Source organism: Anomaloglossus baeobatrachus, chromosome 3 (genome assembly GCF_048569485.1).
Source record: "Anomaloglossus baeobatrachus isolate aAnoBae1 chromosome 3, aAnoBae1.hap1, whole genome shotgun sequence".
NCBI classification, from domain to species: domain Eukaryota; kingdom Metazoa; phylum Chordata; class Amphibia; order Anura; family Aromobatidae; genus Anomaloglossus; species Anomaloglossus baeobatrachus.
Genome location: NC_134355.1, coordinates 203,944,892 through 203,972,871, shown reverse-complemented (window position 1 = coordinate 203,972,871; position 27,980 = coordinate 203,944,892). Strand labels below are relative to the sequence as shown.

The 27,980-nt window shown below is 43.2% G+C and overlaps 1 protein-coding gene across 2 annotated transcripts in view; it reads left to right on the top strand.

Moving 5' to 3' along the window:
* SMOC2 (SPARC related modular calcium binding 2) overlaps nucleotides 1–27,980 on the top strand; it is a 767,036-nt gene that overhangs the window by 435,407 nt on the left and 303,649 nt on the right. The window lies entirely within an intron of this gene.

The following is a 27,980-nucleotide window of genomic DNA, read 5'->3' as shown; positions in this document are numbered from 1 at the left end:
GGTACCAGAAAGAATTTAATTAGGTGCACTAACCTGGTGCAGTTGTGTTATAGACACAACCACTATAACCACGTGTTCATAAAGGCTGCTGCAGAACCCAGAAAGATAGCATTGAAGGAGATGGAAGAAGAGGGTTAATCCGCACTGCCAGAGGAAGATCAATGGGGATTAAGTCATCGGATTTTATTGTTCTACGTGTTTCGGAGCTGTATAACCCTTTCTTCAGGAACAAAAATCAGTAATGTACATTATTGATTTTTGTTCCTGAAGAAGGGGTTATACAGCTCTGAAATGCGTAGAACAGTAAAATTTGATGTTTTAATCCCCATTGATCTTCAGTAATCGTCTTCTGGCAGCGTGGATTAACCCTTTTCTTCCATCTTCTCCAACATGAGATTTTAGTTAGAAATAATGTATAAAGATGTGGAAGGCAAATCTTTTACCGCCTACAGAAGTATTGAAGCATGTCTACTCACCCTTGTATTATTATATTTTTGCTTACATTTACTATATTGCATGTACATGATGATTCATAATAATTTTTGTGATAGTACAAAATACATTAAATTACTAATAAATATGGGTGCATTCAGACATCCAAATATTGGTCTAAGATTGAACCACTATGATTAGACTGACCAGCATGTCTCAATACAGAATAACACAATTACAGATACCAAGAGGAGTGAGATTCCTGCTCGCAAGCTTACAATCTATGAGGAAATAGAGGAGGCACAAAATGTAAATTGTAAAAACTGCTTGTATTATCTGGTCCAGCCATCAATATTATAAGTAGGGTATTCAAATAATGCTGCATGTACCGGTCAACAGTCAGTATGTGTACAAGTACATGTACAGAGGGATATTAAATGCATGGCGGGTGAGTAAACAGATGATAAAAAAACAGTTTTTGAAGAAAATATTGTTAGGGCAAAATGGGAATAGTTAGATAAGTGATGTGTTAAGCCTGCTTTACACACTTCAATAGATCTTTCAATCCGTCGTCGGGGTCAAGTTGTAAGTGACGCACATCCGGCATCGTTCGTGATGTATTTGCGTGTGAAACCTACATGCGATCGATATTGAACGAAAATACGGTGATTGCATACACGTCGTTTATTCCTCATACATTGGACGTTTGGTAGTACGAAACTAGTGAATTGTAACGTGTGACATCCCTCATACGATTTCGGTGTCTGATGCTATGTGCGCAGGTGTGCGCTCTGCACCGCAGCTTAAAAAAGGTCTGCTTCAGAGCGCAGCTGAAAAGCTGCATTCTGAAGCGCCTCACAATGTCTGTCATTCACTAATCTCTGTCAGTCCGTCACTATCTCTGTCCCTCTCTCTCTCTCCATGTCAGTCTATCCCCCTCTCTCATATACTCACCGATCCCCGATCCCCGGCGCTGCACGGCGTTCACACTGCTCTGGCGGCTTTTACTGTTTTGAAAAAGCCGGCCGCCCATTAAACAATCTCGTATTCCCTGCTTACCCCGCCCACCGGCGCCTATGATTGGTTACAGTGAGACACGCCCCCCACGCTGAGTGACAGGTGTCACACTGCACCCAATCACAGCAGCCGGTGGGCGTGTCTATACTGTGTAGTGAAATAAATAATTAAATAATTAAAAAAAACGGCGTGCGGTCCCCCCCAATTTTAAAACCAGCCTAGATTAATCATGTCCACGGTGGATGCAGCGGTGGCCGCGGGTAAACTCAGTGACAGCTCAGCTGATCGCCGGCTGTCTTCATTAGCTGCGTGGAGGTGACCGGAGCGGCTGTGTCTGCTGCAGCTCCGGTCACCTCCGAGATTGTTTAATGGGCGGCCGGCTTTTTCAAAACAGTAAAAGCCGCCAGAGCAGTGTGAACGCCGTGCAGCGCCGGGGATCGGGGATCGGTGAGTATATGAAAGAGGGCTGCTAACTTCAGTTACTCAGGAGATTAGCGGTCACCGGTGAGTCTTCACGGGTGACCGCTAATCAGGGCGCGACACAGACAGAGCCGCAGCATGACAATGAAGTCGGGTGAAGTTCACCCGAGTTCATTCTGACAGTGCGGCTCTGTCTGTGTCTGCTGTTATCTGCCATTCACCGCTGCTACATGGCTGTCTGTGTCTGCTGTCAGCGGCCATGTAGCAGAGCTGAACGGCAGATGACATAGTAAAAACGCATCCCTACACATTACACACGCTTGTCAAGACAATAAATAAAAAAAAAAAAGGGTGCCCAATGCATACGTCACAGAACACATGATCTAAAGGATCGCACACAAAATTGATCAATTTAACATAGACTACTAACGCACGTGTGACAGCAAATGAACGACCTACGTGCAATCTCATTAGATCGCATATGCGACCTGGGCGTGTCACATCGCATACGAGATCGCATACCTAATTGTAAGGTGTAAAGCTGGCTTTAGGCTAGTCTATAGAAATGCGTTTTTAGGGCACGTTTAAAACTGTGGGTATTGTGAATGAATCAAATTGTTCTTGGTAGTGCATTCCAGAGAAATTACGCAGCTGGCGAGAAGTCTTGGAGACAGGAGTGTGATGTTCAGATTATAGAGAATGTCAGTTTTAGGTCATTAGCGGAATGGAGGACACAGGTAGGGTGGTAGACAGAGATGGGGAAGGAGATGTAGGATAGTGCGGAACTGTTGAGAGCTTTGTGGGTCAGAGTGATAAGTTTATATTGTATTCTGTAGCTGATGGGCAATGAGTGCAGTGACTGACACAAGCTGGAAGCATCAGTGTAGCGGTTGGAGAGGAATATGATCCTGGCTGCTGCATTCAGGATGGATTGGAGAGGGGAGAGTTTAGTAAGATGGAGACCAATAAGTAGAGAATTGCAATAGTCCAGATGAGAATGAATATGAGCAATAGTAAGAGTTTTTCCAGAAACAATGGTAAGAAAAGGTTGAATTCTAGAGATGTTTTTAGGATGTAGGTGACATGAGCAAGTGAATAATCGGATGTAGGGAGTGAAGGAGAGATTTGAGTTAAATTTGACTACAAGATAGTGGGAATGCTGCTGGGGAGTAATGACTGAATATCTTATAGTAGACACAGAATTCGACAGACAGGCAGACTGATCGATATATAGATAGAAACTGTAGATAGACAGATAGATAGATAGATAGATAGATAGATAGATAGATAGATAGATAGATAGAGAAAATATATATGTTCTAATTAAATGAAGTTGAGATCAGAGCTCTTTAAAGGCCATTTTATCACTTCCACGACTACTGGTTCTAAGGGGTACTTTACACGCTGCAACATCGTTAGGATTTGCTAGCGATGTTGCGTGCGATAGCACCTGCCCCCGTCGTGTGTGCCAAATTGCATATATTCTGCTTCCGCAGCAAAGTCTATGAGAAGTTCGAAAATTCAATTCGCACACTGCGTTTTTAAACGCAGCATTTTGGATGCCAAATATCGCTGTGGAAAAAAAAAGCAGCATGTCACTTCATTTGTGCGTTGTAGCTGCATTCTCCACTCATTGAAATCAATGATGTGGGTCAAAACGCAACCAAAATGCACTTGGACTGCATTTTTGTTGCGTTCCGCATGCTTTTTTGACAAGTAAAACACAGGTCTTTTCAGTCTCTCTCTGTGGATGTCGGTCAATCTCGGTCTGTGGATGTCGGTCAATCTCCCTCTGTCTGTCGGTTGGTCTCTTTCTCTGTCAGTTGGTCGCTCTGTCTGTCTCTCTCTCTCTCTGTCCGTCGGTCTCTCTCTCTTTCTGTCCCTCTCTCTGTCCGTCGGTCGGTCTCTCCCATCTCTTATACTCACCGATCCCCGATCACCAGCGCGGCGCTGAACGGCTGTCACAAAGCTCCGGCGGCTTTTCCTCTTTTAAAAATGCTGGCCACTCATTATTCTGTCTCCCTGCTGTCCCTGCCCACCGGCGCCTATGATTGGTTGCAGTCAGACACAAAAAAACAAATCAATAATCAAAAAGAGGAATAAATAGTATAAAGACCAAAGAAAAAATCTCCTAAAACAATACTTTATTTCAATAGATTAAAACGGTATACCTCAGAACCATCAGTATAATTCTGTCCGACCGTAGTCAAGTGAAGGGGGTGAGCTGCAAAATGCAAGATAGGGTATGATAAAGTGGTAAAAAGGGGTGCCAGTGTTCACCAATACTTACAGAGATTATACTAGTAATCAGGGGCAATATATCTGCTGTCAATTGGCCTTCATTGTCACCTGCCTACCAGCGGAGTTGCACCATTATGTTTAGGGTGGCCCCCGCTCCTCGGCTGTACCCTATCTTACCCTAGTTTAATATTTACCAAAGATTAACCCCCATCACCAAAATAATGTGAAGATAGTTTGTGCCCAAAAATCTGTCAGAGGTCAGAAAAAGGCAAAAGTTAAGTCCTCCTAGTTATCGGGACCTCAAACTCAAACTGCCTAAATTTACAGATTAGACAATTGCTCAGAGAGCAAAATGCCAGATGAATATTATAATATATACGGATATTAGAATGTAAATTCCCAGCAGGGACTTATCTGCCAGTATCCTCAAACTGTCTCAGCCCCGACACGTTTCCCCCCGAAATTCTTTGGGTTCATCAGGGGACCCTCACAGGACAATAGTCCAGGAACAAAAAGGCCATCTAATGGTGTCCATTCCATGGGCAGACAATGCTGGTGCCTGGGTAAAGTCCCAATCATAGCCGCCGGTGAGCGGGTCTATATCGTGTAGTAAAATAAATAAATAATTCTAAAAAACCGACGTGCGGTCCCCCCATTTTTGATACCAGCCAGGGTAAAGCTACACGGCTGAAGGCTGGTATTCTCAGGATGGGGAGCTCCACGTTATGGGGAGCACCCCAGCCCAACAATATCAGCCAGCAACCACCCAGAATTGTTGCATCCATTAGATTCGACAGTCCCGGGACTTTACCCGGCTGAACCCGAATTGCCCTGGTGCGGTGGCAATCGGGGTAATAATAAGGAGTTAATAGCAGCAGCCCATAGCTGCCACTAAGTCCTAGGTTAATCATGGCAGGCGTCTCCCCGAGATACCTTCCATGATTAACCTGTAAGTTAAAGAAAATAAACACATACACCCGAAAGAATCCTTTATTTCGAATAAAAGACAAAAAAACCCCACCATCTTTCACCACTTTATTGACCTCCAAATACCCATCCAGGTCCGGTGTAATCCACACGACGTCCCACGACGCTCTCAGCCCTGCTACATGAAGCTGACAGGAGCGGTCACAGATCAGACTGCTCTTTGTCAGCTCCACGCAGCAACTGAAGTGAGCCGCACGATCAGCGATGACGTCAGTCAGGTTACCCGCGGCCACCGCTGGATCCTCCAACTGTGACAGCAAGTCGCCCGAGTGACTTAAGTGAGCTGCGCGCTCAGCGATGACGTCACAGGTGAGTTGCGGTCTCGGGTGGAGGACTCCAGCTGGCCGCGAGTAACCTGTGTGATGGCAGCGCTGATCGCGCTGCTCACTTCAGTCACTCAGGGATTAGCGGTCACCGGTAAGTCCTTCATGGGTGACCGCTAATCAGGATGCGACACACAGACAGAGCCGCGGTATGACAATGAAGTCAGGTGAAGTTCATCCGAGTTCATTTTCATCGCGCGACTCTGCTGTCAGCGGGCATGTAGCAAAGCTCAGTTGCCGTGGGACCGCACTGCAAAAAATGCATCCAAAACACATGCAAAATGCATCCAAAATGTATGCGTTTTGGATGCATTTTTTTTGACAAACGCAGTGTTTACAGTTTTAGAGGGTTCTTTTCCGCACTGCACAGAACGCAACATAGCCTAATGGTTGAGTGAGTCAGAAAGATTGAAACAGATAATAATACCAATATTTTCTGCCTTTTTTCGATTTTAGTTCAACTTTGAACAGTTTTTAGAATATGCCAGAATCACCAGTAGGGCATGATCATTTAATTTTTTGGCATCAGATGGAGTTTCATAGCAATAATAAATACAGAAAAAAAAATCCTTTTTTGTTTCAAAGACAAAAATGTGTAATAAAAAGTCACAAAAAGAAATTCACTGTAGGCAGGGAATTTTTAGAAATTAGTCCTGCAGGACTTGGCATTTATAAATATTATTCATAATGTACACCATATGATTTTTGTGAAGTTAGTGCAGCAAACTGGTAAAGTTGTTTTTTGAAGTCTCCACCATTTAATTTTCACAGATGACACTGTGGCCTCGTTTACCAAAAGTGTCTAGCAAAAAAAGACCCTTTCTTGTTGCCCCAGTAACGGAAGTTTGAATTTTCTTTTGTAAGTTACCCTGGAAAAACGAACGCTGCTCTGGGATTAGTTGTTGTGGTTCTGTTGCATACTATTGAAAATTGAGGCCTATAAAGCATCTGATAAGTACAAGACAGCTAAAATCAATTTTAGAAACAGTATAGTAATTTTTCCATTTCAGGATTTACCATGTTAGGCCCGCAACACACATCCGTGCCTCCGGTATGTGTTTGGTACGTTTTTGCACGTCCCGGAGACACGGAGACCCATGTTATTCTTTGGGTGATGGCACACACGCGTAAAATCACACGGAACGTGTGTCCGTGTGATAAGTACGTGTGTGCGTTTTCCCGCACGGACAACATGTCCATTTTTGGCAGTCAGCACGCAGACACGGACCCGCTAAAGTCAATGGGTCCATGCCTGCATGGACGGCACACGGAGCATGTCCGTGTTCAGCACGTTTCGTCCATGTGCGTTTTTAAACGAGCAATCTATTTTTTTTTTTTATTACAGTCAGTCTACTTGCCTTTTTTTCTGCTGTTCTCAGTCATACTTACATTGGCACTCAGTCTTTTTCGTCCCCCGGCTCATACTTACCAATCCCCGATCACCAGCGCGGCGAGGAACAGCTGTGCCGAAAATACGCCGCTTCAATTCATTTGAAAATGCCGGCCGCTCATTAATCAATCTCATATTCCCTGCTTTCCCCACTCACAGGTGCCTATGATTGGTTGCAGTTACACACGCCCCCACGTTGAGTGACAGCTGTCTCACTGCACCCGATCACAGCCGCTGGTGGGCGGGTATATACTATGCAGTGAAATAAATAAATAAATAATTTAAAAAAATGGCGTGCGGTCCCCCCCAATTTTGATACCAGCCAAGATAAAGCCATACGGCTGAAGGCTGGTATTCTCAGGATGGGGAGCCCCACGTTATGGGGAGCTCCCCAGCCTAACAATATCAGCCAGCAGCCGCCCGGAATTGCCGCATACAATAGATGCGGCAGTTCTGGGACTCTACCCGGCTCTTCCCGATTTGCCCTGGTGCGTTGGCAATCGGGGTAATAAGGAGTTATTGGCAGCCCATAGCTGCCAATAAGTCCAAGATTAATCATTGCAGGCGTCTATGAGACACCGCCAATGATTAACCTGCAAGTTAAAGTAAATAAACACACACAGTGAAAAAATCTTTTATTTGAAATAAAAAACAATCACAAATTCCCTTGTTCACCAATGTATTATGCCCCAAATACCCATCCATATCCGGCATAATCCACGGAGGTCCAGTGTCGCTTTCAGCTGTGCTACATGAAGGTGACAGGAGCTGCAGAAGAAAACCGCCGCTCCTGTCACCTCCGTGCAGCAACTGAGGTGAGTAGCGCGATCAGCTGAGCTGTCACTCAGGTTACTCGCGGCCACCGCTGGATCCTCCAACTGTGACAGCAAGTCGCCCGAGTGACAGCGATGAAGTCACAGGTGAGTTGCGGTCTCGGGTGGAGGATCCTGCTAGCCGCGGGTAATCTGAGTGACGGCAGCGCTAAGCGCGCTGCTCACTTCAGTCACTCAGGGGATTAGTGGTCACCGGTGAGTCCTTCACGGGTGACCGCTAATCAGTATGCGACACCCAGACAGAGCTGCAGGATGACAATGAAGTCGGGTGAAGTTCATCCGACTTCATTCTGATCGTGCAACTCTGTCTGCTGTCTGCCGACATGTATCAACGGCATTTTACCACACACACGGACATTACACACGGACATTTCACGTACACATACACCAACATTCCACACGCACACACGGACATTCCACACGCACACACGGATAGCATACGCCATCACACGGATGTCATACGTACCGGAGAAACGCCCCAAAAAAACGGAACATGGACCCAAAAAACGGACCGTGTCACACGTACTTTTTTATGCGGAAGTGTGTTTTTGGCCTTAGACACTTTTTTTGAGCCAAAGTAAAAACCCAACAGATCTGTTCAGCCCATGCGATCCTGCACACAGTGGATGTAAAAGGTTAAACACACCTGCTAATATCCTAGGTTTCTGTAATGTAAAAAAAATGTAAGTAGAAGAATCATTTCAAAACTTTTTTCACCTTTTTAAAGTTACCTATAATCTGCACAATTCAATTGAAAAACTAACTGAAATTATTTTTAGTTGAAAAAGAAAAATCAAGAACCTTAATAATGTGGTTACTAGAGATGAGCGAGCCTCTAGAGGCTCGAGTTCGGTTCGGTTCGTCGAACGAAGGCCGCGTTCGAGTTCGGTTCGGCGAGCCGTTCGACGAACCTCTCGAACCCCATTGAAAACAAAGGAAGGCAATCACAAACACATAAAAACACATAGAATACACCTTCAAAGGTGTCCAAAAGGTGACAAACAACTCCCAAGACAACACAAACACATGGGAAAGTGACAAGGACAAATACTCATACGAAAACAAAACAGCTGTACGAGGAAAAAGAGGAGACACAGATATATGAGTATATGTGTTGCGTCCGGGTGGTGGATCCTCTGGGCCGTGCACCGGACTCCCCCAGTGAGGTAATTCAGAGCTAACCCCTATACAGGGACTGTCCTGTCACCCCACCAGAGGGCCTGGATGCTGGAGCACAAAGCGGTTAAGATCGGAGTCCTTTCCAGAAGCTGGAATGAGGAAGTCCCTGGGGACATAGAGTTCTTGGTGCCAGGTTAGATGACGGGACCCAGGTACCGGTGCCGGGTAGAGCTGTTAGACGTGAGCAGAGTCCAACCAGTAGAGGAGGCAGAGGTCACCGGGTGAAGCCGAGTTTAGGAGGTGAGTTCAGACTGGAGAAGATGGTGGCATCTCAGCTGACAGTCCGCGTAGAACCACTCGGACAGATTGTGATCAGGACCAGGTTTAGCTTGGCCGTACAGTCCTGTGGAAGACACAAGATTAGAACGAGACACAGCAAAGGGGGACCTGGACTCCTAGCTACAGAACTCGTAGAACAGGCACCGCCCTCATGGCAGGAAGCTCCATATATACTCTAATCCTGACTTAGGCAATATCCTGTTTCAGGAGCACTGGCCCTTTTAGAGAAGGTCAATGACCGCGCGCCCTAATGCGCATGCGCGATGCCCGAGTGCCGGCGGCCAGAGCAGGGAGCAGTGCCGATGATGTAGGGGAGCCAGACAGGGTGTCCTGGGTCGCAGAGGAGCACCTGGAACGGGAGACCAGGAGCCATGAGGGTGCCGAGGAGGACGTGTGGCTGAGGGCAGGGGACCCGGGGACCGGCGGGGGAACGGCGTCGGGGCCCGGAGAGCGTGACAATATGCAAGTGAACATCGATGCCATTACTGTGCAACTTGAGCCTTGCTCATTTTAGACTTCCAATCTGGATAAATTGCCTGAGCTCGCCACTTACGCCTTGGGGATCTTGACGTGTCCCGCAGCCAGCATTCTCTCGGAATGTGTCTTCAGTGCTGCTTGGGGTGTGCTGACAGAAAAGCGCACGCGTCTGTCCACTGACAATGTGGACAGACTAACGTTCATCAATGTTAAAAATATACTCTTAAATATATTTTTCTTCAAATACGTAAAAGCGCATGAAAGAAAGAACTTCAAAAATATAAAAAATAAATGTATTTTATCTATTTAAAAATGGTTGCCAGGGTTCAGTTACAGAAAGGAAAAATAATATACTTCATTAGCTTACGGAAAAGAGTTCATTTAGTCCATACTGATCAATAGAAAAACTTCATCCATCTCTCCTTGGATTCTGAATGGCAAGGCAGGGGTGATATACCGTAGCTTCTCAGCATGTGTTCATCTTGCAGCCTGTAAGCATTCTGGGACAGCTGACGACGTGCAGGAGCAGCAATAGCCCCCTCCATCGTGTGTTATATGATAACTGTTCAAACCATATAGGGAAATTACTGCTGGACGCATGTCACATGGTGTAATACCTAGAAGCTTCCAAATGATATATATATCCTTCCATGTCAGCACTTATGTATATTCAATATGGATATTTTAATATTTATTCCTTATAAGAACTTTATCAATAAACTATGCCCTCCAACATAAACAGAACTGTGAACATATATGTCCTACTATAAAATGTTTGATAACTAGATGTATTAATTTTAATGTTTTTACAATTCCCCCTTGAAGCGGGTGAATTATTGATTATTATTAATGAAACCCCGAAAATTAATTAATACATCATTAAAATAACAAATCTTCTTTCCTTATTTGGCGATAATGGATTAATATCAATAATAATGATGAATAATAATCAATTTGCATTATTCATGTTGTAAGTTCAATAATATAATAATGTGGATTCATGTTATGGTAGGCCGTGACTGATTAATCATATAAAAATATATACCGTATTTTTCGGACTATAAGACGCACCGGACTATAAGACGCACCCTGGTTTTAGAGGAGGAAAATGGGAAAATAAAACTTTAAGCAAAAAATGTGGTCATGACACACTGTTATGGGGCGAGGATCTGCTGCTGACACTGTTATGGGGGTAATGTCCCCAAATTCTCTACTAAGGTACCCCATCCTGGTAATAATCCTCCTGCCTTGTATATGATCCTGCTATAAACCCCCATCCATCCTGTTCACATACTCCCCCCATCCAGCCTGTTCACATACCCCCCCATCCAGCCTGTTCACATACCCCCCCATCCAGCCTGTTCACATACCCCCCATCCAGCCTGTTCACATACCCCCCCATCCAGCCTGTTCACATACCCCCCCCCATCCAGCCTGTTCACATACCCCCCCATCCAGCCTGTTCACATACCCCCCATCCAGCCTGTTCACATACCCCCCCATCCAGCCTGTTCACATACCCCCCCATCCAGCCTGTTCACATACCCCCCCCCATCCAGCCTGTTCACATACCCTCCCCATCCAGCCTGTTCACATACCCCCCCATCCAGCCTGTTCACATACCCCCCCCATCCAGCCTGTTCACATACCCCCCCATCCAGCCTGTTCACATACCCCCCCCCATCCAGCCTGTTCACATACCCCCCCATCCAGCCTGTTCACATACCCCCCCCCATCCAGCCTGTTCACATACCCCCCCATCCAGCCTGTTCACATACCCCCCCCCCATCCAGCCTGTTCACATACCCCCCCCATCCAGCCTGTTCACATACCCCCCCCCATCCAGCCTGTTCACATACCCCCCCATCCCTCCTGCTCATATACTCCCATCCTGCTATATGCCCCCATCGTGCTCATATACCATCCTGGTATATGGCCTGTATCCTATAGCACAGAGAAAAAAATAAACGTTTATACTCACCTTTTCCTCACTCCCTGCAGCACCGATCACATCATCCTCTCTGGCACGCTGATCTGTGTGTGTGGAGCCGTTCCCCTGCTGCATCGCGATGTCTTCCTGTCTGTGCCGATCAGCTGACCAGCTCAGCACAGATCAGCTGACCGGCTCAGCACAGATCAGCTGACCGGCACAGACAGGAAGACATCGCGTGCAGCAGGGGGGCGGCTCCACACACGGGGACGGGTGAGTGCACTGATTCACTGCACCCCGCGCTGGTAATGACGCGCGGGGGGCAGTGAATACAGCCGCACATGATCACTCCAGGCTGTAATTGCCAGGGGTGATCATGCGGCCGGCTCTTTGCTATGCGCGCGTCCCCGCTCGTCCTCCCGCCCACCTGTCAGTGCCGGCTTCAGCGCTGAGAGATGGGCGGGAGGATGGTCGTGCATATGTAATGAGCGGGCCCACGTGGTCACGGCAGGCGCTGCTGCTGCCTGCTCGTGCCCCCGATGACCTGCAGCACCCTCATTCCCAGCCGCAGCCCTATAGTCAGACCATAAGACGCACCCCCAACTTTCCCCCAACATTTGGGGGAAAAAAAGTGCGTCTTATGGTCCGAAAAATACGGTAATTATACTTCGCTAGACCTAAAAAGATGCAAAACAAATCCGGTCACCATATGATGTACTCTGAGTTGATGTCTTCTTATCTCCGATGTAATCTGGCATAAACACAGTCTCTTAGAAATAAATCCTTTGATAAAAGATGAATGGTTACCAATTTAATACAGTCCCGTATTGCGTTTATCATCGTTAGATCAAGTCCATAAACTTTATTCTTTATTACAAAGTCCATAGCCAATGTTGATAAACCACAGTTCATGAGTGTAGAAGAATAGCATAAGTCTATGATGTCTGTGCAGTGTAATTTACATTAGTCACCTTTATCCTCCGCGCTGCCTGTTGTCAAATCCTGGAACAGATGTTAAGACGTTCTTGGTCAGCACGACAGGGGTTAACTTTAACACATTATTGCTCTCCTTAGTAACTGTAGTGAGGTCTTAAGGCACAGACCATGTGTCAGGGTCATCCATCCTGGAACCATAAGATCACTGTCTTTCTGAGGTTCAAACTCGGTAAGTGTATTGTATGTTACACATTCTTATTTGAGACGTTACCTTTTGGACCTTTTTGCAGAATCCCTTTTAACTTTAGAAAAATTATAAAGTCTTTTTATCTTCTGTAATCTTGATTGAAGACTGATTCACTCCCTAATCTAGATACCAAATATGGCAATAACTATCACTAATAAATGTCATAGCGTATCATAACTCTAATACTATAATACCATGTCATTATTATTATCGTAGAAGTATTAATATAATTGATACTTTGAATGATAAAATACTGCATAATGGTATAGACAATAGTATTCTCATGTAATAACCTTTTTTGTCATTGGTGTATTACCCTTCCAAACCCATAGGTGGCAATGTGTTGAATGTAACCAAAATGTAATATAAAATATGAAATAATATAATGTGTACCTATAACATGTATCATATTATAAATATGAAAGGCAACAATGTAGCTTATTTAGTTAGATCATTTGTAAAATTATAAACCAAAGCAAATAACCTTTTAGGAAAGACTGGATGATTCCATCAAAACACAATAATACCCATTATAAATTATTATTGATTAAAAATATAATAGAAATATTATTTGTAAATATAGGAAGGTAAACCTAGATGTACCTCGATCTTCCATCTTTATTACTCTAATTTAATTTATTTGATTTGTCTATTATTTATTAAATAACCTACTATATAAGGAAATGTGTAACTATAAGTAATATTTCATCCTTATTGTGTTAACATACTAATATAAAAATAATGTATTACTAGGAAGTAAATAATTGTATATATTGATGAAGGAAGTATTCTTTTCTTCCAAAAAGTGGAACTTTCCCTTTTAATATGATTCATATTTAATAAAGAAATATTCTTATATTAGATATTACTTAACTAAATATTGAAGTGTTTTCTCAATTGAGATATTTAAAATTTGAAGGAAAAATACAAAATTGTAGAATTAAAATTTTGATTAAAAATTTGAATATTAAATAATAATAATTAATATAAAAAATAGGAATAAAAGGAAAAATGAAAATCGGAATAAAAAATAAAAATTGAAATAAAAATAAGGCCTTCTATGTATATAACACCTATGTGTTTAATAATACATAACCTTAATATTACCAGTATCTTATAGGATTTCCATACCTATCATATCAGTAACCTATAAAAATAATTAAGTCATGTAACTTTGCAAATAATACTCTTCTCTTAGTATATAAATGCATTATGATATACTTCAAATATATATATTTTTTTCCCAATTTTTCCTTTGTACTTGAAATATTAATTATTAAAGTATCCTGTAAACACATATATTTATCAAATATAAATGTGTGATTGAGACCAAGCCTTTTCCTTTTAATGTCATCAAATATGATGTTATAAAAATTAATATGTCAAGATTAAATTAAATTAATTACAAATATTACTTTCATATTTGAAAAGAAAAATGATTACCAATCTGTGTATCAGTAAAAGAAGTAACTAACACAAACCTGTATAAAAATCAAAACGTTAAAACCTTATTCTGGAATGTAACTCTTCAGAATAAACCCTTAATAAAGATCCTAACATCTCTATACTAAAGAAATATGTCTAAGAATAAGATATATTCGGTATAAATTCCTTCATTATTTATACTTATGTACTATAACTTATTTATTCTAATAATATACATACATATTATAACCTCGAAGTTAAAACAAAAATTCCTTTTTTTTGGAAGCTTGAAAGACCTCTTAACCAAGTACTTGACATCGGCAGCTGCTCGGAAAATCAATCATTCATAGACACATCTATGCACACAAGACTGTCATGGTTCTTTAACATACATTCACATAGAAACATTGACAGACACATACCCCTGTTTTTGATTTTCAACTTCTCTATGCGCATTTCAAAACTTCTTGAAGTATACGAATAATTTATTACATATACTCATGAGAAATAGGTACCTTTGATAGTCACATACTATACATTTGACAATAGAACAAACATTTATTATTATTAGCTTTAGTAATTCAAGTCACATGCTTTGGTTACGTGCAAAGAACACCATTCCAAAACAGCAAGCAGTTTTACTTCACTCCAGAACTCAGATTACATTTCTAATAACTCTAAAGAAGATATATATATTCATAAAAGAAACGTTAAACTAATGGTTCTCTGGCAATTGGTACCTGAGAAAATAATAATTCTTCTTCTTATTATTATTATTATTATTATTATTAATCATGCTTTCGCGATTAACCTTACACAATAAGATATATGTTACCTGATTGAGGACAAGAACAAATGTATAAATAAAAAGTTAATACTTCATTAATCTGCTTTACTGATAAATTCTGAGGGAAATAAAAGAATAAAATTATTTTCATATTTATAATAAAAAATGAAACACTTAGAATCAGTTACTTTCTCTTATTATTACATTTTAAATATTATTATTCATATACAGAGATCAAATTATTAATTTATAACATTAAACTATCATTTAACTAAATGAAAATATGACCTTGATTTACTATCACTACTTTTAATATATATATATATATATATATATATATATATATATATATATATATATATATATGCATAGATTCACTGTATATGAATAATCATATTTATCAAATAATAAAATTAATTTACCCAGAAATCCACTTTATTTAGCTGAAGACCAAACCTAAATTTTTCTTCAAAGATTCGATCTATTAGATTCATTTTCAACTTGTAGGAATCTCTGAAATTATTTTGTAACTCAAGTTTTTTTCTTAAATGAGAAAGAATGTCTCTCTCTGAAAGACCACCCAGCTGTTGTTGCCTATCAAATTCTCTGGACCCTTCTTTCAATAGTAACCCGGGGAGAGAATCTGCACAAGACACCTGTTTCTGTCTTTCAAAGCTTTTACTCATCATTTGTCTGGGATCATCAATATCTGGTCCTGTGACCAATCCCTTCACTGGAGACAAGGGAAACAAAGGTTTTTCCTGTGGAAAAAGATTTTTAGATGATAATAATTGGGATGGATTGTATGGTTTGTAACATGTATGCATTTTCCTGCGAATTTCATACATCCTGTCACAGAAATATCTGGATCTGGGAGACACTGTTGGCTGTTGGCTTTTCACAGAATCTCTCCCTTTTTCGTGTTGGTTTTTCAGAATTAATTAATTTCTGTTTTTATTGACTTTGGTGATTTCTTACAAAATCGATAAATGTCGTACATTCGAATAGGGACTTTTTATTTAATGCCACCGCACAGGCTGTATTATCAAGGAAATTAAATTTCTTGATGAATAAATGGATCATTCCATTCAGTCTGACATTTGGAATGACCGCACTATATAAACGTTCAAAAACAGACATAAATGAGAACGTACTTTCATTCTCTTCAATTTGTAATTCCTTTAACAACTCATAATCTGGATTCGCTTCATTCCTTGCACAGAAGATGAGATTTTTCAGCCTTATGATATCGTTATCATTTGAACAATCAAATGTCTCATTGTCAGAAGACTTTTTTAATGCCAATTGTCTAAAGAAATGCTGAGGTATCCACATATCAAATACCTGAGTCTTCTCACTATTGGTTAAATTTAATTTCTCAACGGAGCTTTCAAATATCTCTAAATTTCTGCAAACATATATTTTAGGATTATATGCGGGAATTAATTTGCATATGTCCAATAGATTCTTTCTAAGTTTAATTCCTAACTTAGTCTGTTCTATTTTTAGAAACTGATCGTTGCCATTTTCTCTCTGCACGTGTCCTTCTCTGACAACTTTCTGCATGTCTCCCACTCTGGCTCCTCCCCCTTCTGGCTTCTCTATGTCATTTCCTGCTTCTTTCCCAGTGTCCTGAAAATCACCTTGAATACGCAGCACATGTCTGCCGCCATTATCAAGATTCTGATTTGCAAAATTACAGTCTAAATCTGACTTTTCATTTGCAACATTACAGTCAGAATTCACAATATCACTGACTGACATTCCAGGTTCTAAGCAGTCTTTGGATTTCTCTATCACTGACTTTCCTGACAATTCAGGTTGTCTATTTCCACCAGTTTTACATTTTTCAACGATTAACTTGTGAAATTCATAGACTAAATGACAGACATTTCTGATTTTCTGTTTCTCTCTATTAAAAGACCTTGCACATTCTATACGTGAATTCTCAAGTTCACACTCCCCATAAAGGCATACCCATAACTCTTCCACATTAGAAATATCTGAATAAGTGAACTGAATTTTACTTTGCTTAACATATGAAGAGATAAAATCCATTTTCTTACCTGAAATGATCAGATGATCTCATGGATGATCCTCTAAGACTCAATTCACCTTAGTCAGCACGTCCAATACTTCTTATGGACTGGCTTTATCTTTCTTGCTCAAAAATACGTCAAAAGTTAACTTCTGTGGCTTTATAAAGTCTTTAAAGTTCATTTAAAACAACATTCATGCAACTTGACTTATACGTATTTCCTAGGTTCTGCGTGATTTTTATAAATTGTCGATTCCCTGTCACTTTGCAGGAGGCATATGTCTCTGTCCCCCCTTATGCAAAGTGAAGGAAGAAGTACAAAAATGAAAAAACACGAATGACTGAGCTCGCCAAAATGTTAAAAATATACTCTTAAATATATTTTTCTTCAAATACGTAAAAGCGCATGAAAGAAAGAACTTCAAAAATGTAAAAAATAAATGTATTTTATCTATTTAAAAATGGTTGCCAGGGTTCAGTTACAGAAAGGAAAAATAATATACTTCATTAGCTTACGGAAAAGAGTTCATACTGATCAATAGAAAAACTTCATCCATCTCTCCTTGGATTCTGAATGGCAAGGCAGGGGTGATATACCGTAGCTTCTCAGCATGTGTTCATCTTGCAGCCTGTAAGCATTCTGGGACAGCTGACGACATGCAGGAGCAGCAATAGCCCCCTCCATCGTGTGTTATATGACAACTGTTCAAACCATATAGGGAAATTACTGCTGGATGCATGTCACATGGTGTAATCTCTAGAAGCTTCCAAATGATATATACATATCCTTCCATGTCAGCACTTATGTATATTCAATATGGATATTTTAATATTTATTCCTTATAAGAACTTTATCAATAAACTATGCCCTCCAACATAAACAGAACTGTGAACATATATGTCCTACTATAAAATGTTTGATAACTAGATGTATTAATTTTAATGTTTTTACAAACAAGATGAGGAAGTCATGGATCACAGAACACTTTTCTACCCCTGTGCCTGTGTCATCCAGGGGAGGCGAAGGGCTGGTGTATTTTTGAGAGTGCTTCATGCAAAGCATCTTTTTAAGATTGAAAATGGGGGACAACTGATGCCAGTGAAGTGGTGTGTGTGTGGCCCAATTTTTGGAAACGAGGGAGACTGTGGTTGGAGTCCCCTTGCTTTTTTCAAAAAGAACCAAGATGAATAAGTCATGGATCACAGAGGACTTTTTTACCCCTGTGTCATCCATGGGAGGCGAAAGGCTGTTGTATTTTTGAGAGTGCTTCATGCAAAGCATCTTTTTAAGATGGAAAATGGGGGACAACTGATGCCAGTGAAGTGGTGTGTGTGTGGCCCAATTTTTGCAAATGAGGGAGATTGTGGTTGGAGTCCCCTTTTTTTTTTGAAAAATGAACCAAGATGAATAAGTCATGGATCACAGGGGACTTTTCTACCCCTGTGTCATCCAGGTGAGGCGAAAAGCAGGTGTATTTTTGAGAGTACTTCATGCAAAGCATCTTTTTAAGAAAATGGGGGACAACTGATGCCAGTGAAGTGGTGTGTGTGTGGCCCAATTTTTCGAAATGAGGGAGAGTGTGGTTGGAGTCCCCTTGCTGTGTTTTACATGCTTTTAGAAGGGCATGACATGGCTTTGAGGTTGACTTTCAGCATCCGCAAACTGTTGGCTACCGAAATGCTACCTTTCCAACCTTTTGAACCGTGGATTTTCGAGACCTTATGCCCATCGCAGTGCCCCAAGAGCCGATGCCCAGTCGCCACTCCTTCTCCAAGAAAGACGTGCCCGCGCTACACCAGCATGTCGCACAAAACAGCACCGCTTCCTTGAGAAACTCTGTGTGTGACAGGGTGCATTTCACCACAGATACTTGGACCAGTAATCATGGACAGGGGCATTACATGTCGCTGACTGGGCATTGGGTAACTATGGTGAGAGATGGAGAAGGGTCTGCTGTACAAGTCTTTCCGTCCCCATGAGTTGTGTGTCAATCCTTCCTCTGTATGTAGAAGTTCCTCCACTGCTTCTGCCTCCTCAACTTCGTCTGGGTCCTCCACCTCCACCCACACCCTGTGTGGTCAGGCCACCCGCTTTGTAACTGCGCACAAGGAATCCTACACACCTCCTTACTATGCTGGCAGCAGAGCTCAACGGCATCAGGCAGTCTTTACGTTGAAATGTCTGGGAAATAAGAGTCACACAGCTGAGGAGTTGTGGTCAGCTCTGCAGTCCGAGTTTGTCGGTTGTCTCCACTCAACCAGCAGCCAGGGAAGGCCGGGTGCGACAATGATGCAAACCTGGGTGCGGCCCTTCGTCATGACAATGTGACACACGTGCCTTGTATGGCTCACGTGTTGAACCTGGTTGTCCAGCAATTTTTAAACCACTATCGCGGCCAACATGGCCTTCTGCAGCGGGCACGGTGTAATGCCTGCCTGGATCCACACACTCAGACGGGCTGTAAAGGATAAGCTAGAGGGAAGCCACTCACCAAGCAGGACCCCCAGAACCCTGAAACCATTTAACCCCTATACAGGGATTTGGAATTACACAGGGCCCAAGGTGATCAATACCTGTGGAAGGCTGCAGTCCGAGAGAGTAGTAGTCAGAGAGGGTCAAACCATGAATTGTGGAACAGGAACAGAATCGGACGGCCAGGACTTATTCAGAAAACAAGCAGAGGTCAAATGCGGATCGGGCAATGAGGTACATAAACAGTAGGCAGGAGACGTAGTCAGGACACAAGCACACAAAATCACAAAACAGAAATGGGCGGAACAGGAACCAGAGGTTCAGAGCTATGTCTGGCAGTAGTCAGCAGACAGGATGGGCCTAAAAAAGGGTGTGGTGTCTTCCCATTGGTTGTAGCTGAATGATGGTACTTTAGCTGTGAGACACCCACCACCTACAGTCAGCCAGTGGTTCTGCATATCTCAAGGTAACGCAGCCCAGTGGGTGAGTGGAACCTGCGTCCACCGGCGCCGCTGGCATCGACTCCTCTTCCATCATCAGCACAATAAACGAAAGGAACACGGTGTCACCGGGCGACCGGAGTACAAATTAATAGAGCGGACTCCAGTGGTGACTTAACAGCCATGTGCGACAATGATGCAAACCTGGGTGCGGCCCTTCGTCAGGGCAATGTGACACATGTGCCTTGTATTGCTCACGTGTTGAACCTGGTTCTCCAGCAATTTTCAAACCACCATCCCGGCCTACATGGCCTTCTGCAGCGGGCACGCTCGCTATGTGCTCACTTCCACCGTTCACACCCAACAGCTCAACAACTTGCATCGCTCCAGAAGTCTTTCGGTCTGGAGTTTCACTGCCTGAAATGCGATGTGCCGACACGCAGGAATTTGAATCTGCACATGTTGCAGCATCTGTGGCAGCACCGCCGAGCCCTACTGCAATACGGTATGACGTATATAAACCTACAGCTTCCCTTAAAGGGAGGGTCTCAGTAAGAACTACAACCAAAGAGGATCCCAGTGGTCAAAAACACCAATAGATGAGATGAAAGGAAGACCACTGGTAAAGAAGAGACCAAGGACAAGTACTTAGTGAAATACAAAATCCATTTAATAAGGTGCACGTGACACAAAGACAAACAGTAATGACGAAAGGATCTAAAAATCGTCAGACACACAGAATTGCACAGACACTACCAGCAGGTATAGTGAAGCTGCTAGAACCAAAGGGTTAATATCAAAAACCAGTAGCGAGGCAGATAGGGAAAGCATGTAATTAAGAGCAAACAGATAGTAATCACCAATGTGTTTTCTCTCCCTTTGCAAACGCTAGGGTGGCATGTCAAATAGATATATAGTTAAGGGAAATTACCTTGAGACATGATAGGAAATGCTAGCAGACAGGCTGGTGGTGGTGGGCGTGGCCTCGACGCACGTTTCACCGGGCTTGGCTTCGTCAGGAGGCTTGGCCATATTGCATAGAGTGTGGGTATATAAATGAATGGCAAGGATCCAGCAGCAAATCGGCGCGCTCCGCGTCATGATGTCCCGCCTTCCAAGGCGGCGACCACAGGGCACCACGTGGAGGAACAGGGGGAGGACATACGTCATCCACCTATTCATCCCAGAAGCGCCCGGCGGCCACCCCCACAGGAGGCGCGAACAGCGCATGCGCGCGTCGCGTCTGTGCCTGGATATTAGTCTCACTCACCTGTGAGGGATGATGTCAGAGACAGGGAGTGGAATCAATAGAAGGGTGGAGAATATTAGTCCGGACGTGTCCATTAGAAGATTAACAAGGGGTGGGAGTATGATGCCCCCGGGCAGTAGCACGGAGGAGGGACAGATCACATGAGGAATGAGAGGCAGTAAAAGGACCATGCCCGAGATGAACAGGCAATAGATTAACAAAGGAGGCAGTGATGTAACGCCCCCGGGCAGTAACACAGCGGGAGAAACAAGTCATAAGGAAAACAAACGGCAGGGGAATTGCTGTGCCAAGAGCCGGTCATATTATAGAAAAGGGGTGAAAAAATAGTAAATGGCAATAAGAGGCCAGCACCCGCAGTGTATTACAATAACGCTGGATGAACAGTAAGTAGATTAGTATATAAATTAGCAGGGAACAGGACGGAACCATGTATGTAGAGAAAGATTAGACAAATAACGTCAGGATTGTACAAACATATAGCAAGATAGAAAAGATAAACCAGGTTCTGTTCATCTCGGGCATGGTCCTTTTACTGCCTCTCATTCCTCATGTGATCTGTCCCTCCTCCGTGCTACTGCCCGGGGGCATCATACTCCCGCCCCTTGTTAATCTTCTAATGGACACGTCCGGACTAATATTCTCCACACTTCTATTGATTCCACTCCCTGTCTCTGACATCATCCCTGACAGGTGAGTGAGACTAATATCCAGGCACAGACGCGATGCGCGCATGCGCTGTTCGCGCCTCCTGTGGGGGTGGCCGCCGGGCGCTTCTGGGATGAATAGGTGGATGACGTACCTCCTCCCCCTGTTCTTCCACGTGGTGCCCTGTGGTCGCCACCTTGGAAGGCGGGACATCATGACGCGGAGCGCGCCGATTTGCTGCTGGATCCTTGCCATTCATTTATAAACCCACACTCTATGCACTATGGCCAAGCCTCCTGACGAGGCCATGCCCACCACCACCAGCCTGTCTGCTAGCATTTCCTATCATGTCTCAAGGTAATTTCCCTTAACTATATATCTATTTGACATGCCACCCTAGCGTTTGCAAAGGGAGAGAAAACACATTGGTGATTACTATCTGTTTGCTCTTAATTACATGCTTTCCCTATCTGCCTCGCTACTGGTTTTTGATATTAACCCTTTGGTTCTAGCAGCTTCACTATACCTGCTGGTGGTGTCTGTGCAATTCTGTGTGTCTGACGATTTTTAGATCCTTTCGTCATTACTGTTTGTCTTTGTGTCACGTGCACCTTATTAAATGGATTTTGTATTTCACTAAGTACTTGTCCTTGGTCTCTTCTTTACCAGTGGTCTTCCTTTCATCTCATGTATTGGTGTTTTTGACCACTGGGATCCTCTTTGGTTGTAGTACGGTATGACATATAGTCTGGGCTAACTAGATCCAGAGATGGGGCAGATCACGCTGCTGGAGTGGTGTCAGATCAAGGACCTATGCACCCTTCTTCGCAGTTTACAAATGTTGACGAAGATGTTTAGCACTGGCGATGCCATTATAAGCCTGACAATTCCAGTCATCTACATGCTGGAGCACACTCTAAACATTATTTGGAGTCAAGTAGTGGGACAAGAGGAAGGGGAGGAAGTACAGGAGGAGTCATATGCGGAAGGGATAACAAGATCTACAAGGATCAGCAAAACTGTTAAGGAAGGTGCAGGAGCCCATGAAGAAATGGAGGACGAACTGGCGATGGGCATGGAAGACTCAGCAGATGAGGGAGAGCTTGCTCACATTTCGGTTGTGTGAGGTTAGGGGGAGAGGGCAGAGGAAGGAGGCATGATTCTCACCTCTCTGCCACCAATACAGCAAGGACTTGGTCCTCCTGGATGCGCAAGACACATGAGCGCCTTCTTGCTGCACTACCTACAACATGACCCTCGGATTGTCCGAATTCGAGGTAATGCTGACTAGTGGGTTGCCACACTGTTAGATCCCTGGTACAAGACAAAATTTGGCAAAATGAATCCTGCCATAGAAAGCACGTATGCAGGAGTATCAGCAGAAGCAGGTACGCAATCTTAGCTCGGCTTTTCCACTAAACAACAGTGCTGCACAGAGTGAATCTCAACGCTTTGTCATGGCTAGGATGAAATGGTCTTTTACTTGTCCACATCTGAGGGACCGAGGGGTGGCTGCTGTGCTGAGATGGCGTTGACTAAGGTGTCCCTGCAGAGTTGCAAATTTGTAAATATACAAAATGAGTGGCAAAAGGCCATATGCTGGTGGAAAAGGGAACAGGTGTGTTGGAAAGGAGAAAAAAGTTTGTGTCCGTGGGTTTGGTGGTTAAGCAACAGTAACATCTGCTAAAGAAGAAACCGCATCTGTTACGGGGGGACTGGCATATTAGGATAAGGTGGTATATATCCCAATCGCCAAGCGGGGTCCACTGTGCTCACAGATGGAAAAGGAGATGCTGACAACACGAAGGTTAGGCGGAGGATACAGAGCTGGTTGGCTCTGAAACTAATAGTAACCTGAACCGAGTTAGACGACACTCGGCTCTGGAGACTGGGATCCCTGTTAGCGTCACAGGGTCCACACACCCACCCAGCCCAGGAACTCCCTGTTAACAACACAGGGACAATTGGGTACGCTGTCCGTGTGCATAGGTGCCACACCTGTGGACAGCAGGCGCATCAGCAGCAGCAGCCCAGTTAATGCCACTGGGCTTCACTAGCACGACTGGTAGGACAGGAGGTGGTCTTAACCGTTCTGCATTACCAACTGTGGTGGCGACCTGCATCGACGCCCTATCCCTGCCTACCTCTGGCCTAAGGCTATGTGCGCACATTGCGTCGGAGTACCTGCAGTTTATTCTGCACGTTTTCCTTCCCTTGGTTTTTGACCAAATGGCTTTTGACCATTTTTTAGCGCTAAAAACGCATGCGTATTTACCGCGTTTTTAGTGCGTTTTCAGCGCTTTTTACCTGCGTTTTCACCTGTGTTTCTGCAGATGCGTTTTGTAGATCAAGACACTGAGAAATAAAATGCTCTAGTCAAAAAGAATGAAATAGAGAAAAAAATGATTATATTCACTTTTAATATAACTATATGTAATATCAACAATTATAATGAAATAATAGCGGTTATGCACATTTTAAGCGAAAAATTGGTGATATTTATTATTTTATAACATTTAAATTTTCGTTTATTGTGTGTGTGTAAAGGAACATTAGAACCCTTTAATTTTGTGCCACAAAAGCATGCGTTTTTGTAGCCAAAAACGCAGTGGAAAAGCAGGTAAAAAGCATGAAAAACACAGGAAAGTTGATTTTGGTTGCATTTTGCCATTTCTCATTGACTCCAATGGTAAGGAAACGCTGCAGAAATGGCAAAAACAACTGACATGCTGCTTCTTTGGACGCATGGTTTTTGACCCAAAATATGCAAATTAAACGCTGCAGAAAAAAAAGCAAAGTGCAGACAGGATTTCATCTTTTCCCATAGACTTTGCTGGGAAACAAAAACGCATACGTTTTAGCGCAAAAACGCTGCCGCTAAAAACGCTGCGGAAACGCGGGAAAAAACGCAACGTGCGCACATAGCCTAAAGCCGCAATGGGTTTAACACATGGAGGTGTGCTCTTTCTGAGCATAATAGAAGACTGCGCACCTCCTTGTTGGCTTCAGCCCCTTTTATAACCTGGGTCCGCCACAACCCAGGGTGGACCACAATGCACCTCCTGGAGACAAAAGCAGAGTGACAAGTCATCAGTGGCATAACCAGTGGCCTATTTGGAACCGCCACTTCAATGATGACCTCATGGCAGCCACGACCCAAACACCTCACCAGTCATCGTCTGACCAACAATAATGAGGTGACAAGTCATAGGGGCGGGCCTCTGCAAGCCAGTCCGGAGTGGCCTGGCCACATCATCAGGACACCTGATGCCCTGTGGTCTATATGGGCCTGCCACGTCAGGGGCAGGGCCAAAGAGTTCATTACCGGACCTAGCCTCTGATGCACTAAGTGCCTGAGCATGCTCAGTAGCATGAACAACAGTCTCAGAAAAAAGACTTTCAGCTTCAGCATGCTGTCTAGGCACAACACAGGACTTAAACATGGCACGGAGTCCAAGTACCTGTACAAAGAGGCTTTTCGCACTAAGTGTGGGAGCATGCGCTGTAGCCCGAACTGAGGACTTACCTCAGGAATGGCACAGTCAGGCTGAGCATACTCACTAGGCGAAACAGTGGACTTAGGCTGCGTCTGGGGTACATCGGCACACGCATGCGCACTAGCCGCCTCTCCACACGTAGACATGGAGGAGAAAGCAGCCAGCTGGACAACCCAAGGCACAGCCCAAAATGGCAGATGACGCCTTGGCGCAACTGGAACCGTAGCAGGCTGCTTGCGTTTATGGCGGCACCGATTCGTAACTCCAACTACCAGCCAAAATAGGATGTCTACTTCTTCCCGTGGTAATCTGATATGATCCCTTTTTTCACGGACACAACCATCACTACCAAATGTAGATGAGGCACCAAAAGAGCAGGTGCTTGAATGGATCTCAAGTGCTCCATCAAGTGGCCTCTCCTCTAACTCAACTTCAATATCCCAAATACTCCATTCCTCTGTGTTAATTATGTCATCATTCTACCAGACACAGGACCGCTGTAGATTGTGATCGTCTGCAGCGGTCAGGTAATTTGAACTGCAGGCATCAGAAGCTGCAGTGTTTGTGTGTCTGGTAGAACAGTTACATAATTAATGCTACTCAGAGCACAGGATGGCTGGTGCTGGATCCAGGAGGGTGACAGCAGGTGAATACAATTTATTTTGATATTTTTACAGAATCTGGTCTCCAGGTAATGACCTTTTGTCTGGACAAGCCCTTTAATAAATTATAAATCCTCATCCTTCTTGCACCTGACAGCTCTAGTGTTGCATTTCCTGATGCTTCTGTTTACAATGGCTGCAGACATCACAGCCCAGGTGCCTCATGTGACCACTGCAGCCAATCACTGGCTTCAGACTCGAGCTGTATACCACTGACAAGCTGCAGAACACACAGGGTATCTAGGTTGTGCCATCTCCAGCCAATGTAAATAGAAGCATTGGAGACGCCGCTGAAGCTGCAGCAGATAGAAGTGCGGCAGGACTGCGCTGTGTTATATTCAGATGGTAAATATGGAACTTATTTATTGCTTTGATTTGACAGTTGTGTCCTAAACTAGTAATAAACAGTGCAGTCTGCATGTTTACATCATTTTGTTGCTGTATGAATGGGGGGGACAGAAAGATTTCTTGCACAGGGCCCCCTGCAGTCTGTGTCCGCCCCTGCTTTTAATATACCGTGTATAATGCGATGCAGTAAAATGAGCATTTATGAATGTGTTTTATATGTTCCACATTTGGCTTTTAAAATTTAAAATTAAGAACAATGCTTTATTGATGGAATATTATAGCTATATTAAACAGAATTCTTAATACTGGTAAATAATGGCATGACTAAGCATAAAAAGCACAAGACTGTCATAAACCCTGAGCCATCCTACTGAAATTCCAGACTGACTAATCTAAATCACATATGTTGTAGGCTACTTTATTCATTATCTAACCTGGAAAATTAGCAGCAGATTTCTTTTCCCTTTTTTCTTTTGATTTCTTTTGTATGGGAAATGAATAAGCAATCAATTTTAATGTTGCTTTTATTTCTGAAATCTGCATAAAGTAATACTTTTATTTGAACATACTTAGGAGAAGATGGTTAAAACATTCCGAGACCATGAGTCAAAAGGAAGAGTCTTTTTTTTCTTCCTGGTGAAATTATGTGGCAAAACTTAAAATGTCATAACACGCCAAGTCTTTACTCTGGAATGTGTGATTTGATGATGGCTAAATGTCAAAGGGATATATAAAATCATGCAAAGGAGGAATGCAATTTTATAAAAATGACAGTCTATATTTCATGTGAATTGTTTATTTAAAGGGATTATCCGGGACTATTTTATTTTTTCTATGGGCCTAAGAACTAACAGATTAATTACCTGCCTGTTCTGCCCGGCCACGATATGTGCTGACCCAGATGAATCACAGACCGCTCCTGCTGGTGGTTCAGTAGCTACAGGTGGCATCACATTGACAGAGCAGCAGCTTGTTTTCTGCTTTGCTCTATTGATGGGGCGAGGCTGCCGATATCATGATGACTAACTGTGGGGAACTGACTGTCAATCAACATGACATCAGCAGTCTTGCCTATTGACAGAGCAGCCCAACAGGGGATGAGCTACTCTGTTGACATCAAGCAGAAGAATCGCCAGCAGAAGTGGCCCATGACCACGGTGATCCGGCATCGGATAAAACACACACGTATTGGCAACTACCTGCCTGGTAATTCTTAGGCCCATAATATAAAAAATAAAATTGTCCCTGATAACCCCTTGAAAGCTGACAAAACAGTTTTTTCTCAATAATTTTTATTTTGCATTTTCAATGTAAAAGTGTAAAAAATACAACATATCATGAGGGTAATATTAAAACATTTTCTGTGCCAAAGCAGCTTAGTTTACCAAAGTCCTGCCTAGTTAGATACTTTCAACTGCAGCACACATGTGCTAACTAATTTGCCAGAGATCATTTTGCTGTGGGATGTAGTCAGCTGGAGCCGGTCACTAGAGCTGGGCAACTAGACTAGTCTCCATTTTAGAAAACTATACTTGTGGAAAAAATATTTTCCTTTTAAAAAAGTGTTGTCACTGTAAGGGGAACATACTGGAACTGGAGAATTACCATGCAGTGGAGGTTTCCTCAATGTGGAGATCTTCTCTAATTAGTGCCGGGGTTCAACTTCAACTGAAATTACTTCATAGGTTATAACTAGAGTTGAGC